The sequence below is a fragment of the Ceratotherium simum genome, chromosome 9, assembly GCF_057802395.1.
Source record: "Ceratotherium simum simum isolate JZ-2026a chromosome 9, ASM5780239v1, whole genome shotgun sequence".
Classification (NCBI taxonomy): domain Eukaryota; kingdom Metazoa; phylum Chordata; class Mammalia; order Perissodactyla; family Rhinocerotidae; genus Ceratotherium; species Ceratotherium simum.
In genome coordinates this window covers 57,937,488-57,957,751 of record NC_141908.1, presented here as the reverse complement: position 1 = coordinate 57,957,751, position 20,264 = coordinate 57,937,488, and the positions used below count along the sequence as shown (strand labels likewise).

Below are 20,264 nucleotides of genomic sequence, written 5' to 3'. Positions count from 1 at the left end.
GACAGCTTTGGGGGAGGGAAGAGATCTGAGACAACCTTTCTAATTTTTCCTGTTTTTGTTGTTCTATCAGGTTTCTGCCCTTATTTTCTATTACATTTTTGGTGAAGGAATCCTTCCATACACACACTTCCCTTCCCCCAGCTCTGATGAGTAAGTTGACAAAAGCAAATGATTAAGTGAATCAATGGATGCAGGAGTATATGTGCTTTTCTCTGAGAGATCCAGGGGAAAGTCTTACATGTAATAGTTGCATAACCTTAGGTAAGTTACCCTTTTCAAACTTTGGTTTTCTTATCTGTAACATAGTAATAATCCCTACCTCATAGGAATCTTGAAAGTATTAAATGAGATGTGAGTTAATATGTGAAAAACCTCAGTAGTTGTATCTAATAAAAATGAAAAACCTTATAATACTGAACTGCAACATGCTATACAAATGTGAATTTGTCACCGTAGTTATTGTAAATTGTTTTAGCCTAACAAGAACAAATTTAAGGAGAAAGGATGGTGGAGCTAGGGATGGCTTCCACTAATAAATTGAAAGGATCTAGAAAAATTTCCAGGTGATGAGAATTTAATTTTGGTGGACAATCATTTCTTTTCTTTTTTTTTTTTTGGTAAGGAAGATCAGCCCTGAGCTAACATCCGTGCTAATCCTCCTCTTTTTGCTGAGGAAGACCAGCTCTGAGCTAACATCTATTGCCAATCCTCCTCCTTGTTTTTCCTCAAAGCCCCCGTGGATAGTTGTATGTCGTAGTTGCACATCCTTCTAGTTGCTGTATGTGGGGCGCGGCCTCAGCATGTCCGGACAAGCGGTGCGTCGGTTCGCGCCCGGGATCCGAACCCGGGCCGCTAGTAGCGGAGCGCGCGCACTCAACCGCTAAGCCATGGGGCCGGCCCTGGACAGTCATTTCTACCTGCACTCTCTTGAGGCAGGATAGTAGGGAAAAGTAGTGGAGTAAACAGACCTGGATTAATCTTGTATTATCACTTAGTAGCCTTGTGACTTTGGACAAGTCAGTTTCTCTTGGTAAAATGGGATAAATACACCTACTTTATAGGGTAGTTATGTGGAAAGAGATTAGTATAGTGCCTGGCATCTAAGAGGTGTTCAAATTGTTATTTTTTTTCTTTGTATGTAGTGAGTGCCCAATAGTGATGAACATGAGGTGTTAGGTTCTGCTGTTTTACGGCCGCTTGGTGTAGTGGAAAGAACGTTAGGCCCTATGTCCGAGTTTTAGCCTGTGTATTACACTTGCTAGTCAATGGCCTTGGACAAGTCACGTGCTTAGCTCTTTCTGTTTCCTTACTTATAAGAAGCAAGAGAACTAACACTTATTGAGAATCTATTTTGTATGCATTTCTTAAGCAGTTTACAAATCTTACCTCATTTAATTCTCTCAATAATTCTAGCAGATAGAGATGATTGTCATTTCCCATTTTAATAGATGAAGAAACAAAGGCACAGAATTGGATTTTCTGAGGTCCATTTGGTGGACTCCCCCAGTCCTAACCATGTTCTTTCACTCATTACAACCATCCCCTCCTGGGGATAGTAGGGTGTGCCCTACATACAGAAATACCAAGTATATAAAAAAACTAAACCAATGCATGAAGAGACTACTTATTAATAAATGATTTCCGTTAATAAAATACAAATAGAGGATTGTTAATGCATCCTAATGCCTAGGCTTAAAAGTGATAATTTAAGTTTTTTAATACTTGTGTTGCTCATAATCGCTTTACCTAAATAATTTATTAAGCTTCATTGCATTTCCAATTTGACCAGGTAAAGGAGAGAGGGGGTAGGTAGTGGTCATAAAGGGAAATATAAGCTTGTTTGATAGTGGGGTGTGTGTGTGCGCGCGCGTGTATGTGTATGTGTGGAAGAACTGGGAATTACAGTTCTTTGGCAGTTTGGCATTTACAGAAACTACAGATTCTTGGAAAGAAGTAGGGAAAATCTGCTTTATAATTCATCGTCTGCTAGCAGACTTGCGAAGTCATTTAAAAAATGAACCTGCCTTTGTCAGCTGGTTTGTAAAGAGCTATTGATTATATTCTTGAAAGATAGTAATATTGTCTTTCCTTTGATAGGAGTTGCCAAAGCTTTTGCTGCTGTGGGTGTCATTTTATTTGATCAGATTCAGTGATATTGATTTGGCATTTTTGCAAGCTTTGTGCTAGGGATATGCAAAACAAAAAATACTATTGGGACATCACAAATTAAAGTTTGATTCAGTAATAGTATAGAGGTTTAGAAATTCTATTTATTGAGGCTTCAGTTACCATTTTTATTCTATTTAGTAGGAGTGGGAATTCCTATGTTTAGGTTAGAGAATTTTTATCAGAGTAGGCTTAAATTGCACTATGTAAATTCTCACTGATATCGAATGCTTCTCTTTTGCAGAATGCAGAGCATCATGACCTATATGTAACAGTGAGAAATCAAGGTTCTTGTCTTCAAGGAGTTTATTTATATTTAGTTAGGAAGACAGTGAAGGAGGAAACCAAGTAAAAGGACACAGCAGTTCTTAAAGATTGTGCCTGCTCTTTGTACAATCACTTTTGCTTCATTGGGCTTTGTTAAGATACCATAGGTCTCTCCTGATGGATACTATCAGAAACAACCCAACCTTTTAAAAACTGGGAGTTGTGTTTCTTGAATATCTTATTCATTCTATACTGTTCTCTTTGTTTTATAAAAATTACTGTTTTGTCTAAGTACCAAGAATAGTTCCCCTTCTGAGTGCTTTTCTGTTTATCTCCTAGGCCGTGGACTGGGGTTTCCTTTTGTGATGGCTACTAGAAAGCCAGAGCCAGATTTGTGGCCTACCCAGAGCAGGCATATAGGTTTTTATCTGTACATTTTTTTAGCCTTTTTCTTGGCACCATTTTTGGTGTTTTCTTTATTCTTTTGCCTTTATTTTTTAATTTATTAACTTTTTATAGTTCATGTGTTCTTGTAAGTCTCATTAATCCTTTTCAGAACAAAATAGGGGTAGGTATAAATAAATATACATGAAATCCATGGAGGAAAATATCAAAGCAAACAGATTAATGTAGTAGAGACCAGATACGGCAAATAGGTTTTATTTCATGGGGCAGCTTTGATTGATAATTGTGGCTGCATGGAACACTATGTTAAGAAGTAGTTGGGGGGCCCGGCCCATGGCTTAGCGGTTAAGTGCGTGCACTCCGCTACTGGCGGCCCGGGTTCGTATCCTGGGCGCGCACCGACGCACTGCTTCTCCAGCCATGCTGAGGCTGTGTCCCACATACAGCAACTAGAAGGATGTGCAACTATGACATACAACTATCTACTGGGGCTTTGGGGGGGAAAAAAAGGAGGAGGATTGGCAGTAGGTGTTAGCTCAGAGCTGGTCTTCCTCAGCAAAAAGAGGAGGATTAGCACGGATGTTAGCTCAGGGCTGATCTTCCTCACAAAAAAAATAAATAAAAGAAGTAGTTGGAGGCAGCGTGTGGATTTAGAGGAAAAGGCTGCTGTGATCATTGAGCAGTGTTGTTGTCGTCAAGGGCGTAGGAGGAGTGATGGCCTGAGTGCCTGGATTTGCCATCCTTGTTATAGACAAATATGCAGGATGCTGAAGAGCACAATAGGTGGGTGGCTTTTTAAGTTTAGAGCTAGATTTTGCCAGGAGAGATGTGGATTTGGGGAACAAGCTGGTGACTTGTTGGGGTTGGCAGTCCGATTGGTTCAGCTAGAATAAAATGTCTGCAGTGCATTAATGAGAAATGAGGTTGGTGGAAAAAGTGAGGAAGGGGGTGTGGGAAGCCTTAACAGATGGAGGTTAGATTTTCTTTTTTATCTCCTAAAATTCTCTCTGATTAGTCCCCTATATTATTTCCAGTGCTTCGCCTTAGTTCAGGTCCTTGTCATTGTTTTCATTTTAAAAGTTAATTTTTTTTTTTTTTTGAGAAAGATTAGCCCTGAGCCAACATCTGTTGCCAATCCTCCTCTTTTTTGCTGAGGAAGATTGGCCCTGGGCTAACATCTGCCAGTCCTCCTCTTTTTTGCTGAGGAGGACTGGTCCTAGGCTAACATCCATGCCCGTCTTCCTCTACTTTATATGGGATGCCGCCACAGCATGGCTTAGATAAGCGGTGCGTAGGTCCATGCCCGGGTTCTGAACCTGCAAATCCTGAGCCACCGAAGCAGAGCATGCGAACTTAACTGCTATGCCACTGGGCCTGGCCCCCCAAAAGTTAATTATTTTAGAATAAGTAATACATTTGTGTGTTTTAAAATTAAAAAGGTGCAGGAGGATGCATTAAAAAGTCTTCCTTTTGGGCCAGCCCCGTGGCTTGGTGGTTGAGTGCGCGCGCTCCGCTACTGGCGGCCCGGGTTGGGATCCCGGGCGTGCACCGAGGTACCGCTTCTCCGGCCATGCGGAGGCCGCGTCCCACATACAGCAACTAGAAGGACGTGCAACTATGACGTACAACTATCTACTGGGGCTTTGGGGCGGGGGGAAGGAAGAGGATTGGCAATAGATGTTAGCTCAGAGCCAGTCTTCCCCAGCAAAAAGAGGAGGATTAGCATGGATGTTAGCTCAGGGCTGATCTTCCTCACAAAAAAAAAAAAAAATCTTCCTTTTATTCCTGTTCCTCAGCTACTGCGTCCTCTCCTTCACAAAATCAACCAGGTTCATCAGATTCTTATGTATTCCTCCAGAAATATTTTATGTTTACATATGTGCTTTCCCATCCATTTTGCACAAATGATATTTCTATACCTATGTACATCCTGCTTCTTCCATACTGTACACTCTATGCTGCGCCTTCCGTTTTTCACTTCTTGGAGATTTTTTTTATATCAATACACAAGAGCTTTCTTATTTTTTTTTTTTTAAATAAACTTTTTGCTTTGGAATAATTTTAGGTTTACAGAGAAGTTGCAAAAATAGTACAAAAAGTTTCCGTATACACCTCACCCGGTTTCAGTTTCCCCTAATGTTATCATCTTACTGTGGTACATTTGTCAAAACTAAGAAACCAACATCAGTACCTCCTGTTAAGTAAACTCCACACTTTATTTGGCTATCACTAGTTTTTTTGTTAATGTCCTTTTTCTGTTTCATGATCCCATTCAGAACACCACATTGCATTTAGTTGTCGTGTCTTCTTGTTCTCTTCTGACAGTTTCTCAGTCTCTTTTGTTTTTTTATGACCTTGACAGTTTTGAGGGATACTGGTTAGATATTATATAGAATGTTTCTCACCTTGGGTTTGTCTCTTGTTTTCCTCATGATTAGAATGGAGCTGTGGATTTTTAGAAATAATACAGTTGAGTTGCCCTTCTCATTATGTCACGTGAAGGAGTACCTGATATTTACATGACATCACTGGTGATGTTACCTTAGGTCACTTGGTTAAGGTAGTGTTTGCCAGGTTTCTCCACTGTAAAGTTACTATTTTTCCCTTTCTGTACTTTATTTTTGGAAATGAGTCACTAGGTTCAGCCTACCCTCAAAGTAGGAAGGGGAATTAAAAGAGCTTTCTTTTTAAAGGTGTAATATTCTTTTAAATGGATGTACCATACATTTTATTCAACTTTTCCACTATTGATATATCTTTAGATGGTTTAGTATATCATAATAGTTCAGAGAACTGGGTTCTAAAGCTACGCTACCTGGGTTCAAATCCTGGCTCCACATGACCTATGTGATCTTGGGCTATTTTTAGTTGGCCTCTTAAGTTTCTCCGTCTGTACAGTGGGGGTGTTAAAAGCATCCTGCCTCATAGGATTGTTGGGAGGATTAAATGTTCAAGTGCTTAGAACAGTGTCTGGCACTGTACTAAGTGCTAGATAAGTGTTTGCTATTATTGTTATTAATTTTTTTGTCCTTACAGTAATACTGCAATGAATAACTTTGTATATGTTATTTGACACACACTGGTGGGGCAGGTGGGTATACTGTAAGATAAATTCCTAGAAATGGGTACTTGCATTTATAATTTTGATAGATATTGCCAAATTTCCCTCCATAGAGGTTGTACCATTTTGCATACCCACTAGGGATATATGAGAACATCTGTGTTGCTATAACCATGTTACCAAAGTGTTTGATCTTTGCCAGTCTATTGGTGTGTATTTTTTATTATAAATTAATTTGAGCATCTTTTCATTGAGCCATTTAAGAGTTTAGATTTTGATGCTGCTTGTTGTGAAACAGCTTGTGCTTCATCAGCTGGGAAGTGATAAAAAATGTTGTTTGGGGTAAATAATTGTAGTAACTAAATAAGGAATGGTTTGGATCTGGGAAGGAAGTAATACTGTGGTTGCAAGATGGACAATCTGAGAAGTGACACTAAGTTACTGGCCTCTCTTCTGGTGTGACAGCATAGTGTCTTGGTAATTGTTTTCTAAAAAGTTTTAAGAGGAATCACCATGCTACATTTGCAGCCAACAGTGAATGAAGCTGCAGGGGTGGAGATTGGAAGGAAAGGATGCAGTTGCATTAAAGTAAAACTGAAAGTTAATCTGACGCATCTTTTATGATGTGCATGTTCATTATGTTGCATAATAATTAGGCAGAAATTAAAAGCAGTTCACATATATTATTGTAATTAACTTTAAGATCCAATTTTAGAAGCTTTTCTTTCCCATTGCATTCTCCAGTATATATAATCATTGCCAGTCAGTAGTTTTTTCCTGATATCATGTACTGTGTACTGTTTAACAATTATTATCATTAAACTGCCCCCCCAATCCACCCCCTAGCTACTTTGTAAAAAACAAAAGTGCTGAATCTTACTTTACATCAGCTGGATAGGGTGGTAGTAGGGGTGATGGTCTTTTGCTTTTTTCCTTAATTTGGGAGTCCATGAGCTCACCCTAGCCACTCATGAGTTATCCACACCCATCCCCCCAGACCTTCATAGTTCCTTTACCCCTCATATGCTGGAGGCTTCGAGAACTCTGGGCCGTGAGAACAGGTTGCTGGGAGTTGGAGAGCAGGAGGAGTTACAAAGTGACCACCATTCTCAAAGAAGGAAAGGGATCTCAAACCAGGAGAAGGAAGTAGACACCTGGAAAATGGAATCTAGATTCTTGGAATTTGAGATTCTTTGCTTCCAAATAATTAAGGTTAAAAGAGTGGAGAGGGCAAAGGAGAGCTCAAGTAACCTATTAAGTCTTGACCCAGTTCCCCCAGGCATGGTATCAGTACTAAGCGATTTTCCTAATGGACTCAGCAAATTAAACAAAGCTCCTGCTCCCTCAGTAAACCAAGCCATCCCAAAAGGTGAACATTTCTCTTCACTGCCTTCAACTACAAGTCTGTTCAAAGTGTAAGTCTGTTAAAAGACTTGAGTTTAGCCCTTAAGTCCTTTTCTGTTTTGATAGGGGAAGCTGGAAGACAGTGGCCTCCCAGGGGCAGGAGGTATCAAGGATGCCCTGGGGGTGGTAGAGAACTTAGAAGGCAGGAGAAAGGGAAATTTAGAGGCAGCTGAGAAGGCAAACATGGATTTTTACCATTTTTGCCAGGTTCTGGATTATCTTTACTCACAGACAGATGAAATCTCTATTCCAAATATTTCCTCCCTTATAGGACGAGCAGCTAACCAGACATACATTCCTGAGTTGTGGGGAGATGGAAGCTACTAGGACTACTTTGTAATTTAGAATTTGTGTCCAATCTACATTCAAAATACCTAAGAACGCCAAGATCAGAAATGGGGAGTGGATGCTTTAGGGCATCTGAATTAAACAGGTGACAACACTTGGACTACAGTTCATTCTATCTTACACATACAATTTCTATTGAAATGCCATTCAACTTAAGCTGCTTTTGTACATTGTGAGAATATTCAAGCCCATCAGTTACTTATACCTTAGTGTGACTCATTTAAGCAGATAATTATAGCTTTTCTCCTTAATACTTGGCTGAGATCAGATACTAAGGAAATAAGAATGTTGGTAGAAGAGGAGAGGTAATTTTGTAACTTCCATCTTTTGTGCAGGATCATGCTGGACAACTGCGGTTTTTAACTTTGGGTGACATTTAAGAAATGAGTGCAGCCTGGTGAAGGGAAGCACAGGTGTTGGAGCCAGGATAAGTCTGGCTTAGCACAGTGCCTGGCCCTCGTTAATCATCTCACAGAAGGTAACTAAAATCTCCCCATCCACCCCTATTTGACCATTAATAGTCTTCTAATTTATTTCAGAGCACATCATTCAAAGATTAGAAAGTGCAAAAAGGTTTCATCGAAGTTTCCCACCCGTATGTAGCAAGATATAAAGAGTTTCCTTCTGTAGCCACACCTACTTCCTTCCTGCCTATCTCCTTTCTCCTTAACACTTGGCAACCATTAATCTATTTTCCATTTCTGTAGTTTTGTCATTTGAAGAGTGCTATATAGATGGAATCTACAGTATGTAAACTTTTGGGATTAGCTTTTTCCATTCAGCATAATCGTCTGGATATTCAAGTTATCGCATGGTTAAATAGTTTGTTCTTTTTAAATTGCTGAGTAGTATTCCATGGTCTGGATGTACCACTGTTTAAACATTCACCCATTGAAGGACATCTAGGTTGTTTCCAGTTGTTGGCTATTATGGCTAAAGCTACTGTGAACATTTGTGTGTAGGTTTTTGTGTGAACACGAGTCTTCAGTTTTCTGGGATAAATGATTAGGAGTGCAATTGCTGGGTCATAATGGTGGTTACATGTTTGGTTTTTTTAAGAAGTTGCCAAACAGTTTTCCAGAGTGGCTGTACCATTTTACATTCCCACTAGATTGTATGAGCATTATGGGCTGAATTTTGTCCCCCTTCAAATTCATATGTTGAAGCCCTAACCCCTGATACCTTACAATGTGACTATATTTGGAGAAAGGGTCTTTGAAGAGGTGATTAAGTTAAAATGAGGCCTTTAGAGTGGGCCCTAATCCAATTTACTGATGTCCTTATAAGAAGGAGAAATTTGGACCCACATCCTTGAGGGATATGCACACGCAGAGGAAAGAGCCTGTGAGGATGCAGTGAGAAGGCAGTGGTCTGCAAGTCAAGGAGAGAGGCCTCAGGCGAAACCAAACTGGCTCATGCCTTGATCTTGGACTTCCAGCCTCTAGAACTCTGTTGTTTAAGCCACCCAGTCTGTGGTATTTTGTTTTGGCAGCCCTAGCAGATTAAGACAGTGAGTCATCCAGTTTTTTTGCATTGTTGGCAGCATTTTTTTTTTATTTGACTTTTTAATTTTATGTTCTGATTAGGTGTGCAGTGATGTTTCATTGTGGTTTTAATTTGCATTTTCCTGGTGGCTAATAATATTGAACATCTTTTCATGTGCTTATTTGTCATCTGTATGTCCTCTTTGGTAAAATGTTTATTCATGTTTTTTGCCCATTTTCTATTTGGATTGATTTTTTTTGTTTTACTGTTGAGTATCAAGCATTCTTTTATATATTGTAGATACTAGTTCCTTGTCAGATATGTGGTTTGAAAATATTTTTTTCTACTCTGTAGCTTATCTTTTCATTCTCTTCATGTGGTCTTTCACAGAGCAAAATTTTTTTTTTTTTTTTAATAATTTTATTTATTTATTTTTCCCCCAAAGCCCCAGTAGATAGTTGTATGTCATAGTTGCACATCCTTCCAGTTGCTGTATGTGGGACGCAGCCTCAGCATGGCCGGAGAAGCGGTGCGTCGGTGCGCGCCCGGGATCCGAACCCCGGGCCGCCAGTAGCGGAGCGCATGTACTTAACCTCTAAGCCACGGGGCCAGCCCTCACAGAGCAAAATTTTTAATTTTGATGACGTCCAAATTTTCAGTTTTTCCTTTCATGGGTTGTGCTTTTGGTGTCAAGTCTAGCCTAGTTTTAGATCCTGAAAATTGAGTCCTAAAGTTTTAGAAATCTTTTTTCTAAAAGTTTTACAGTTTTCTATTTTACATTGAAGTCCATGATCCCTTTTGAATTAATTTTTATATAAGATATGATCAAAGTTCATTATTTTTGCCTATGGATATCTAGGCGCTCCAGCACCATTTGTGGGAAATGCAATTTTTCTCCATTGAATTGTTTTTGTACCTTTGTCAAACAATTGGGCATATTTGTGTTTTATTTCTGGGTTCTCTTCTCTGTTCCATTGATCTATGTGTTTATCCCTTTACCAGTGCCACAGTGTTGATTACTATAGGTATATAATAAGTCTTGAAATCTGGTAGATTGATTCCTCCTACTTCATTCTTTTCCAAAATTACATTAACTATTCTAGTTTCTTTGCTTTTCTATATAAATTTTAGAATAATCTTGTCTATATCCACAAAGAATCTTGATGGCAGGGATTTTGCTAGGAATTGCATGAAACCCATGTATCGATTTGGGGAGAATTGACGTCTTTACTATATTGAGTCTTCCAATCCATGGACATTGTATGTTTCTCCATTTTTTATAGGTCTTTGATTTCTCTCATCAGCGTTTTGTAGTTTTCAGCATGGAAGTATTGTACATGTTTTGTTAGATTTATACCTAAGTATTCCATTTTTGGAGTGGTTATAAATGGTGTTGTATTTCAGTGTTTACATGTTCATTGTTAGTATATAGAAATACAATTGATTTTTGTGTGTTATGTTGTATCCTGCAACCTTGCTGAACTCATTTATTAGTTCTAGGAATTTTTTGATAGATTCCTTGGGATTTCCTACATAGACAGTTATATCATCTGCAAAGAGGGGCAAACTTATTTCTTCCCTTTTGATCTGTATGCCCCCGTTTCTTTTTCATGTCTTATTGCATTGATTAGAACTTGGAGCACTATGTCGAATAAGATTGGAGAGACTAGGCATACTTGCCTTGTTCCTCATTTTAGGGAAAAGCATTCAGTCTTTCACTATTAAGTATAATGTTAGCTGTAAGTTTTTTTTTATACAAGCTCTTTATCAGGTTGAGGGAGTTCCCCTCTATTCATAGTTTTCTAAGAGTTTTTATCACAATTGAGTATTGTTTTGCCAATTGTATTTTCTGCAACAATTAGTATGATTATGTGATTTTTCTCCTTTAGTTTGGTAATATGGTGGATTACATTGATTGATTTTCAAGTTTTGAACTGGCTTTGCATCCCTGGAATAAACCCCACTTGATCATTTTGTATCATCTGTTTGTATATTGCTGAATACTATTGCTACTGTTTCATTAGGGATTCTTACATTTATATTCATGTCTTTGTCTAGTTTTGGTATCAGGGTAATACTGTCTTCATAAAATAAATTGGGAAGTGTTCCCTCTTCTTCTTATCTCTGGAATAGATTATGTAGAGTTGATATTAATTTCTCTCTAAACATTTGGTAGACTTCTCTGCTGAAAACCACGTGGGCTCAGAGAATTTTTCTTTTTTTTTGAGCTTTATAAATTATAAATTCATTTTCCTTGGTAACCTTTAAAGAGTTATTCATATTATCTGTTTTATATCAAGTGATTTATGGTAATTTGTGTTTTTGAAGAAGTGGCCCGTTCAGTCTGAGTTGTTGAATCAAAGTGTGTAGAGGTGGAGTTGTATTCCCTTATTCTTTTGCTGTCTGCAGGCTGTAGTGATATTCTTGTTTCATTCCTAATATTGGTAATATGTGTTTTCTCTTTTTTTTTCTTTGCTCCTTTTTTCTCCTGCTAGCTTTGGATTTTTCCCTCTTCTCTTAAGGTAGAAGCTTAAATTATTGATTTGAGATTTTTTCCTCTTCTAGTGTATGCATTTAGTGTTATGAGTTTCCTTTCACTGCTTTGACTGTGTTCCGTATTTTTTAATACCTTGTATTTTTATTTTCATTCATACATGGTATTTTTATTTTGATTCAGTTCAGTGTATTTTTTTTTTTTTAAGGAAGATTGGCCCTGAGCTAATATCTGTTGCTGATCTTCCTCTTTTTTCTTTTTTTTTTTCCTCCTCAAAGCCCCAGTACATAGTTGTACATCCTAGTTATAGGTCTTTCTAGTTCTTCTATGTGGGTTGCCGCCTCAGCATGGTTTGATGAGCGGTGGGTGAGTAGGTGCATGCCCAGGATCCGAACTGGTGAACCCCGGGCCACTGAAGTGGAACGTTCGAACTTAACCGATACACCACCGGGTCGGCCCCTCGGTGTGTTTTTTTAAATTTCCCTTGAGACTTCCTATTTGACCCATGGGGTATTTAGAAGTGTATTACTTAGTTTCCAAGTGGCTGAAGATTTTCCTTTTATCTTTCCATTATTGAATTCTAGTTTGATTCTGTTGTGGTCAGAGAAGATACTCTGTGTGATTTCAGTTATTTTAAATTTGTTGAGGTGTGCTTTATGGCCCAGGGTTTATGTTGGTGTGATCTGTCTTATATGTTCCGTGGGCATTAAAGAAAGAAATACATATTCTGATGTAGTTTGGTAGAGTGTTCTATAAATGTTGACTAGATCCTGTAGATCCTGTTGGTTGACAGTGTTGTTGAGTTGTATATCCTTGCTGACTTCTGTCTAGTTGTTCTGTCACTTGTCGAGAGAGGGATGTTGAAGGCTCCAGCCGTGATTGTGGATTTGTCTATCCTTTCAGTTCCTTCAGTTTTTGCTTCACATATTTTTTAGCTCTGTCATTTGGCATCTGTGTGTTTAGAATTGCTATGCCTTGATAGATTGACCCTTTTATCGTTCTATAAGATACCTCTCTGTCTCTGATAATTTTCTTTGCTCTGAAGTCTACTTTATCTGACATCAATATAACTGCTCCTACTTTCCTTTGGTTAATGTTTACGTGATTTATCTTTTTCCATCCTTTGCCTTCACCGTGCCTTTATAGTTATTTTTGAAGTGAGTTTCTTGTAGACATCATATAGTTGGGTCATGATTTTTAACTCACTCTGTTAATTAGACTTAATGAATTTAGACTTTATATTTAATGTAGTTGTAGATGTGTTAGGGCTTAAGTGTACCATTTTATTTTTTGTTTTCTGTTTTTCTTTTCTTCCTGTGGGTTACTTGAGCATATTTTAGAATTCCATTTTGATTTATCTGTTGTGTTTTAGATGTATCTCTTTGTATATCTTTTTTGGTGTCTGCTATAGGTATTACATTATGTATACGTTACTTATTACAGTCTACTGTTGTCATTATTTTACCAGTTTGAGTGAAGTATAGAAACCTTATCTCCCTTTATGTCCGTTTACCCTTCCCTCTTTATAATTGTCTTAAAATGTTTCCTGTATGTACGTTTAGAATCACATCAGACAGTTACAACTTTTGCTTCAACTGTCAAACATAATTTAGAAAACTCAAGAGGACAAAGAAAGCCTATTGTGTTTACCCATAGTTTTGCTTACGCTTTTCTTTTTTCTTTCCTGATACTCAAAAAGTTTCTTCTTTTATCATTTGTTTTTTCTGTTTAGAGAACTTATTTTAGGGTATGTCTGTGGATGAAAAATTTGCTTAGTTTTTCTTCATCTGAGAAGGTCTTGATTTCCTGCTCATGACTGAAGGATATTTTTGCTGAGTACAGGATTCTGGGTTGACAGTCTTTTCTTTCAGCACTTGAATTATATTGGGCCACTTCCTTCTGGCCTCCATGGTTTTTGATGAGAAATCACTGTCATTTGAGTTGTTTTTTCCCCCTGTGGGTAAAGTTTTGTTTTTGTCTGAATGCTTTCTTGTCTTTAGTTTTCAGAAGTTTAGTTATGATGTGACTTGACATAGATATTTTTGGGTTTATCCAGTTTAGGGTTCACTCAGCTTCTTGAACCTGTAGCTTTATGTCTCTTGCCATATTTCTTTAAGTACTTTTTCAGTCTCCCCCACTCCCTTTCTCTTTTACTTTTGGGACTCTAGTGACATAAATGTTAGATGTTTTGTTGTAGTCCCACAGGTCCCTGAAGATCTCTTCATTTGTTTTTGTCTATTTTTTTCCTGTTATTAAGATTGGGAAATTTCGGGCCGGCCCCGTGGCTTAGCGGTTAAGTGCATGCTCTCCACTACTGGTGGCCTGGGTTCCGAGCCTGGGCGCGCACCGATGCACCGCTTCTCTGGCCATGCTGAGGCTGCGTCCCACGTACAGCAACTAGAAGGATGTGCAACTATAACATACAACTATCTATTGGGGTTTTGGGGAAAAAAAGGAGGAGGATTGGCAATAGATGTTAGCTCAGAGTGGGTCTTCCTCAGCAAAAAGAGGAGGATTAGCATGGATGTTAGCTCAGGGCTGATCTTCCTCACACACACAAAAAAAAAGATTGGGAGATTTCTGTTCTCTATCTTCTGGTTCACTGATTCTTTCCTCTCTCTCCACGGTTCTGCTTTGAGTCCATCTACTGAGCTTTTTGTTTTTATTTAGGAAGATTGGCCCTGCGCTAACCTCTGTTGCCAATCTCCCTCCTTTTCTTTTTTCTCCCCAAAGCTCTAGTACATTGTTGTGTATCATAGTTGTAGAGTTGTAGCTCTTCTGTGTGGGACACCACCTTAGCATAGCTTGATGAGCGGTGAGTAGGTGTGCACACAGGATCCAAACCAGCGAACCCTGGGCTGCTGAAGCAGAGCGTGAGAACTTAACCGCTCCACCACCAGGCCGGCCCCCTACCGAGCTTTTTAATTGTTATTGTACTTTTCAGTTGTAAAATTTCCATTTGGTTCTTCTTTATACCTTCTGTTTCTTTGCTGAGATTTTTCTGTTTCTTTGTTGAGGGTTTCTGTGTTTTCATTTGTTTCAAGCATGTTCATAATTGCTCCTTGAAGCATTTTTATTCTGGCTGCTTTAAAATGTTTGTCAGATAATTCTTAACAGCTTTCCATGTGGTCTCTACTGACACAGCAGGGATGGGGGCGGTTCTGGAAGGTGGGAGCTCATTATCAGATGCAAGTCTTGGATCCCTGCTTGGCCTTCTGTGACACGACCCTGCTGAGGGTATTGGTGTGCCTTATTATATACTTGGTGAGGGTGAAAGTTTAGGCTTCCCATTCAGCCTTTGCTGGTATTAGTGGGGGCGGGGTCACAGTTTTTTGTGTAATGTTTGGCTGGAGTTGCACAGTTATTGTCTAAAAGTTTTCTGTCTTGCTAGACTGCCCTTCCTGGTCATTTAGCTAAAGGCTTTTGTTGGGGCCTTTTTGTCTTTGCCTATTGGTCTTTCCAGGTTGCCAGCTTTTCAGCTGCAAGTCTGAGATACAAGAAGCAAAAAGAAAACCCAGGGAACTCACCACTGAGTTGTTCCTTGGGTCCTGAGGTCCCTAGCCAATTGGACTTCCTCTCTCCACCTTTCACAGACTTCTTATATTTGTTTTATGTGTAATGTCTAGGGTTTTCAGTTGCACTTAGTGGGAGGAATAGGATAAAGTACGTTTACTCTATCTTCTCAGAAGTGGAACATCCTGTCATTCCTTTTTAAAAAACCTCCGGTGACTCTCCATTGCCTGTAGACTAATGTCTAAGTTTCTTAGTCTGTCACTGAGAGACCTTCTCAAGCTATACACAATCTTAGCTTTTCTCCCCATTTCCAACTACTCCTGTTTGTCTCCATCACACTGTCATACTGAGTGTTCTAGACAGATTTTGCACTTCTGCTGGCTCCATACCATGGCCTTGATCAGTTTGTTTGTCTGCCTGAAATGCTGTAATCCTTCATCTCAAGGCTATAGTTCCCATCACCTTGTAGCTTGCAAGCTCTATTAGGTTATTTGACTGCATCATCATTTGTTTTGGAGGATTTAAAGCTGGAATTATTGTAAAATGTCAAAATAATATATTCTGCACTATTATAATCCCATATTCCTTCTAAAGGTAATCATTATAATTTTACTTGTTAAAATATCTGCATCACCAAACAATTGTGGAGGACCTACTCCTTGTTGAATAATGGACTTAAATATTGGAATACTGCTAGATAATTTAAAGATTTACATATGGTCGAATGATGGTTCTTTAAGAATAAAATGTTACTGGTGCTAAATGATACCTTAATATTTTAGTCTGTGTTAATAAGTGTAAAGACATGGACAATGGTTTTGAATCCTAGCTGTACATTATGGTCAGCTGGGGACTTGGAAGCAATTCCTATGCCCAGGTCCAAACCCCAGAGATTCTGATTCAGTTAGCCTGGAGTGGATAGTTTTCAAAAGCTCCGCGTGTGATTCTAATATGTAGCCAGGTTGAGAACCGCTGGTCTACAATTAGACTATCAAAAAATGTAAATAAACACCAGTGATTTCAGTCACGTTTAAGGTTCTGTCCTAGAATGCTTCCAGCTATGCAGCTTTGAACTTTGTCTTTCAAAGTTTTTACCTTAGCAGATTTTTTAAAACCCTGTTGTACATCCTGCAAATGACTAGCCCGTGTGATTGTAGTGTGAAGCATTATACGAAATATGATCTGGTTTGCAAAGGGAAGACAACATACTGTGAAAACATTTCTTTAGGCCCTTAAAATTACTAAGGCTAAGATTATTCTTTCAAAGGTTTTTTTTAATTAGCTATTGATTTTTTTAAGATGATTGTAGGAACAGTGCAAATAATATAGCATCTTTTTATTTAGTCTATTTAAACTATAGTTTTTTGTTAAATTAACAGTATTAACCTGACTTTGAGTTATTTTTTGGTCAAACACTAAGATAGTAAGAATATAATATCTTAACTAATTGTAAACAAGGAATTTTCTTCTAGAGCAGAAGAATCAAACATTGGCAGTGACTAGTAAGTATGGCACTCTTCAATGTCTTTTGATAAAATTGGTGTAGACATTTGGCATCTAAGTAGTTAGTGTATTTAACTTGAGGTTGACAGGACTTAGTTTTAATAATAAAAGTGGTTAGGGCTAAGGAAAGAAGGGCAAGTCAGAGGAAGAAAAAAGAGATCAAGTAATAGAGAACGTAGAGAAAAAAATAGGATCAAAGACAAGAATTCAATTAACTTTTGTGACAACAAAGCCTGTCCTCCAAGGAAGAAGAAATTAGGTGCTCTAGTTTGTTCTTTATATTAGGGACACTCGTTTGGTTTGGTTTATTATATATGACCTTTATAAGCAAAATACACAAAGAATTTTAAAATGACACTGACTTTTTTCCTACAGTTAGTAATTTATTAAGTAATAAGTTTCTAGTTTCAGATAGAAGCTGGCATGACTGAGGGGACTACTTCAAAAGAACTGATACTTTATATTAAGTTAATTTTAATGAATGATGGTGAGAAAGTTATTAGATCATTGTCAAATTACTTGTTAAATTTTCTGTTTTTCTAAATGTAGTGTATGTATAAGTATAATGTTTTATTTAATATGTATTTTTGTGGAATCTAAGAATTTGGAAGGATTTAATTAATGATCATAGGATTTCTAAGGGAAGATCAAGAGAAGGCATTAGTTTTCATTATGTCAGCAGTTTCCTTGGGGTTTATTAGTATCATTATATTTATAGATTAATTTCAAAATTTGTACACCTTGGTTGTATCTCTGTCCTTCTGGCAAGAGATAAAGCTGCCACCTCCCGTGGACTCTGTCTGTGGTGAGCAGGGGCAGAGGAAGTCTCTGTGCTCCCAAACAGTGAGGAGAAATTTGGCAGTTACCCTTTATGCTACTAAAAGTAGGCCTGTTGCCATTTTTGGCACACGTGTCTGATTACCAGTGCTTATTCTGGAAAATAATCACTTTATTTCAAAAGAAAATAAACTAAATCCTTATAAAAATTATCACCTAAAATATCTCCCAACTAACTCAGCCATTTGTCTTATATTTATTGTCTTGTATTCCTTCTCTGCTGTAGACACTGTACTTGGCACTTGTAGGGAAGGGGCAGACATACAATAGAAAGTAAAATTGGCTCAGTCCATGACCTTCTGGAGCATATGCTTTTGATAGATGCTAAATTTTATGCTTGGGAATACAGGCTATGAAAGAAACATATAGACAGGGCCAGGTAAACAAGGGTCAGATGCTTGGTCCCTCAAAAAGTCTAAGGCAAAGTGATCCTCAGAAAGCCATCAGACCAGGAGGTCACATGAGGTAAAAAAGACATCAGTGACAGGGCTAATTTCTGTAGTTACCATCTTGCATATTTGTATGTGATAGCATTTTCTTCATGGAAGCTTTCACATGGACTGTTGTGTTATTAATAATTTAAGGATCTCTTTCTTAAGATTAGAAAATAATTTTACTTATCCCTGTAATGCGTATATTGGAAAGAAGGGCAGGGGTAACATTTGTAATATTTTCCTTTAAACTTTTTTCTGATAGAAGATTATATAATTGGCTTAGTTTTAGATGAGGAAAATAAGATAAAGCAGTGATTAGATTTTTTATAAAATTTAGTTTAAATCAGGAATTATTGCTTTTAAAGCACTTTGACCAAAAAACTGATTCTTGTACTTTAAGTATTATAAAGTAAAACTATGTTTGGTTTTGTATTATTTCCAGTACATAAATTTATTTTAGTTCCAGTTTATGATTTAAAAGCCTATGACCAACAAAGTGTTCTTAATTATCAAACTATGGAAAATAAAAATTGAAAAGCTACATCAGATTGCAAAAAATTTAAGTCTAGGACTTGTTCTAACATATTAAACAAGCAAAATCATATGTCATTTCCCTTGTGAAATGTGTATTAGTCTTAAAATTGTTTTTTCATTTTGTTAGGTTTTACTTTTCAACATGTGGATTGAGGCTTTCTTAACGTTTTTCCACCCTTTACTATATGCTCATATAGTATGTGTGTGTGTATAATGATTCACACTATTTGAGGCCCTATTGTATTCTAAGTAATTCAACAAATAAATATGACTTGGGTCCTTCTGTCGGTGAATCCCCATTCCCCTTAGAGTGGGAGATAGTTACACTGTGTGATGCGTGTAATTGAGATGGTGTAAGATAAAACAGTAGCGCTAAGGAGGGAGAAAATGGTTACTTATCCTCTGAGTGTTGTGTCAGAAGGTTTCACCAAGAAGGTGAAGCTAAGGTAAAGTTTAAAGAATAAATAGGAATTTCTTTCACTAAGTAGATAAGAGTATTTCAGCAGAGATAGCAGCATATGCCAGAGCACAAACAATGAAACAGCATTGTGGGTTCAGAGAACTGCACTTGGTTTCTTGCTGATGAGAAGGACATGAAGTAAAGAGAGAGAGAGAGGCAGGGGCATGATCTGGAAAAGACTTAAGTCTTGTAAGAAGAGTTGGCCATGGAGGACCATTCAGGATTTTAAAGTAGAGCAGTGAGGTGGTTAATTTCGCAAATGTGTGAAAGAGGAGAGTCTGGAGTCAGAAAAATCTTTCAGAGATTGTACAATAACGGAGTCAGTAGTGCTGTTGAAGAAAGGAGGATCGAGTCAGCAGGTTATGTGACCATTTGTATAGAGATATAGGAAAAGAATGACTTGAAAATCTCTCTCTTAGGTATTTGGCTTTGGTTTTTATATGTGTGGGGGGTTGGGGAATAATGTAGGAGAGCTTATTATCAAATGCTATTGTAATTTTACCTAATTTTGAAATTTTGAAATAATTTCAGACTCACAGGAAAGTTGCAAAAATAATTCAAAGAAGTCCCATATACCCTTGACTCTAGATTCCCAAAATGTTAACTTTTTGCCACATTTGCTTTTCATAAAGCAATAAATAAATATTATTTTTTTCTGAACCATTTGAGAGTGATTTACAGACATTATGGCCCTTTGTTCCTAAATACTTCAGTACACATCTCCCCCCAAACAAGGATATTTTCTTACACTATAACCGTAGTACAGTCATCAGATCTGAAAATTAATATTGATACAATACTATATTGGCTTTATTCAAATTTTGCTAAATTTCCTAATGTCCTTTTGAGTAAAAGAGAAACTTTTTTTCCCCCGTTATAGGGTCCAGTCTAGGATCATGTGTTAGTTTTAATTGTCATACCTTTTTAATCTCCTTTAATCCAGAACACTTCGTTGTTCTTTCTTTGTGCTTCATGATACAACATTTTTTAAGAAGACAGATCAGTTATTTTGTAGAAATATTTCACCATTTGGTCTGTCCGATGCTTCCTCCTGATTAGATTCAGGTTAGCATTTTTGGCTAGAATACTATACAAGTGTATCAGTGTATCATAGCTGGCGGCCCATGGTCTCGTTGCTCCGTTACTGGTGGTGTAAATCCTTATCACTTGGTTATGGTGGTGTCCTCCAGGTTTCCCCATTGTAAAATTGCTTTTCTTTCGGGGCCAGCCCAGTGGCGTAGCGGTTAAGTTCGGATACCGGGCACTGACCTTCCCACTGCTTTTCAAGCCATGCTGTGGCGGCGTCCTGTATAACGTAGGGGAAGATAGGCACAGATGTTAGCCCAGGGCCAG

General features: G+C 37.9%; 1 protein-coding gene across 6 annotated transcripts in view; it reads left to right on the top strand.

Annotated features, from left to right (window-relative positions):
- The window catches only part of SESTD1 (SEC14 and spectrin domain containing 1), a 123,332-nt gene that overhangs the window by 5,349 nt on the left and 97,719 nt on the right, over positions 1 to 20,264 (top strand). For 2 of the 6 annotated variants that reach the window (XM_087435443.1, XM_087435442.1), the window contains exon 3: positions 7,987 to 8,129. The exons of 3 other annotated variants lie outside the window; for them this stretch is intronic. The gene's annotated coding sequence lies outside the window, so the exon portion shown is untranslated. Of the gene's footprint in view, positions 1 to 7,527; positions 7,737 to 7,986; positions 8,130 to 20,264 lie in introns of those variants that run through there. One more of the 6 variants, XM_087435444.1, reaches the window with a different exon arrangement.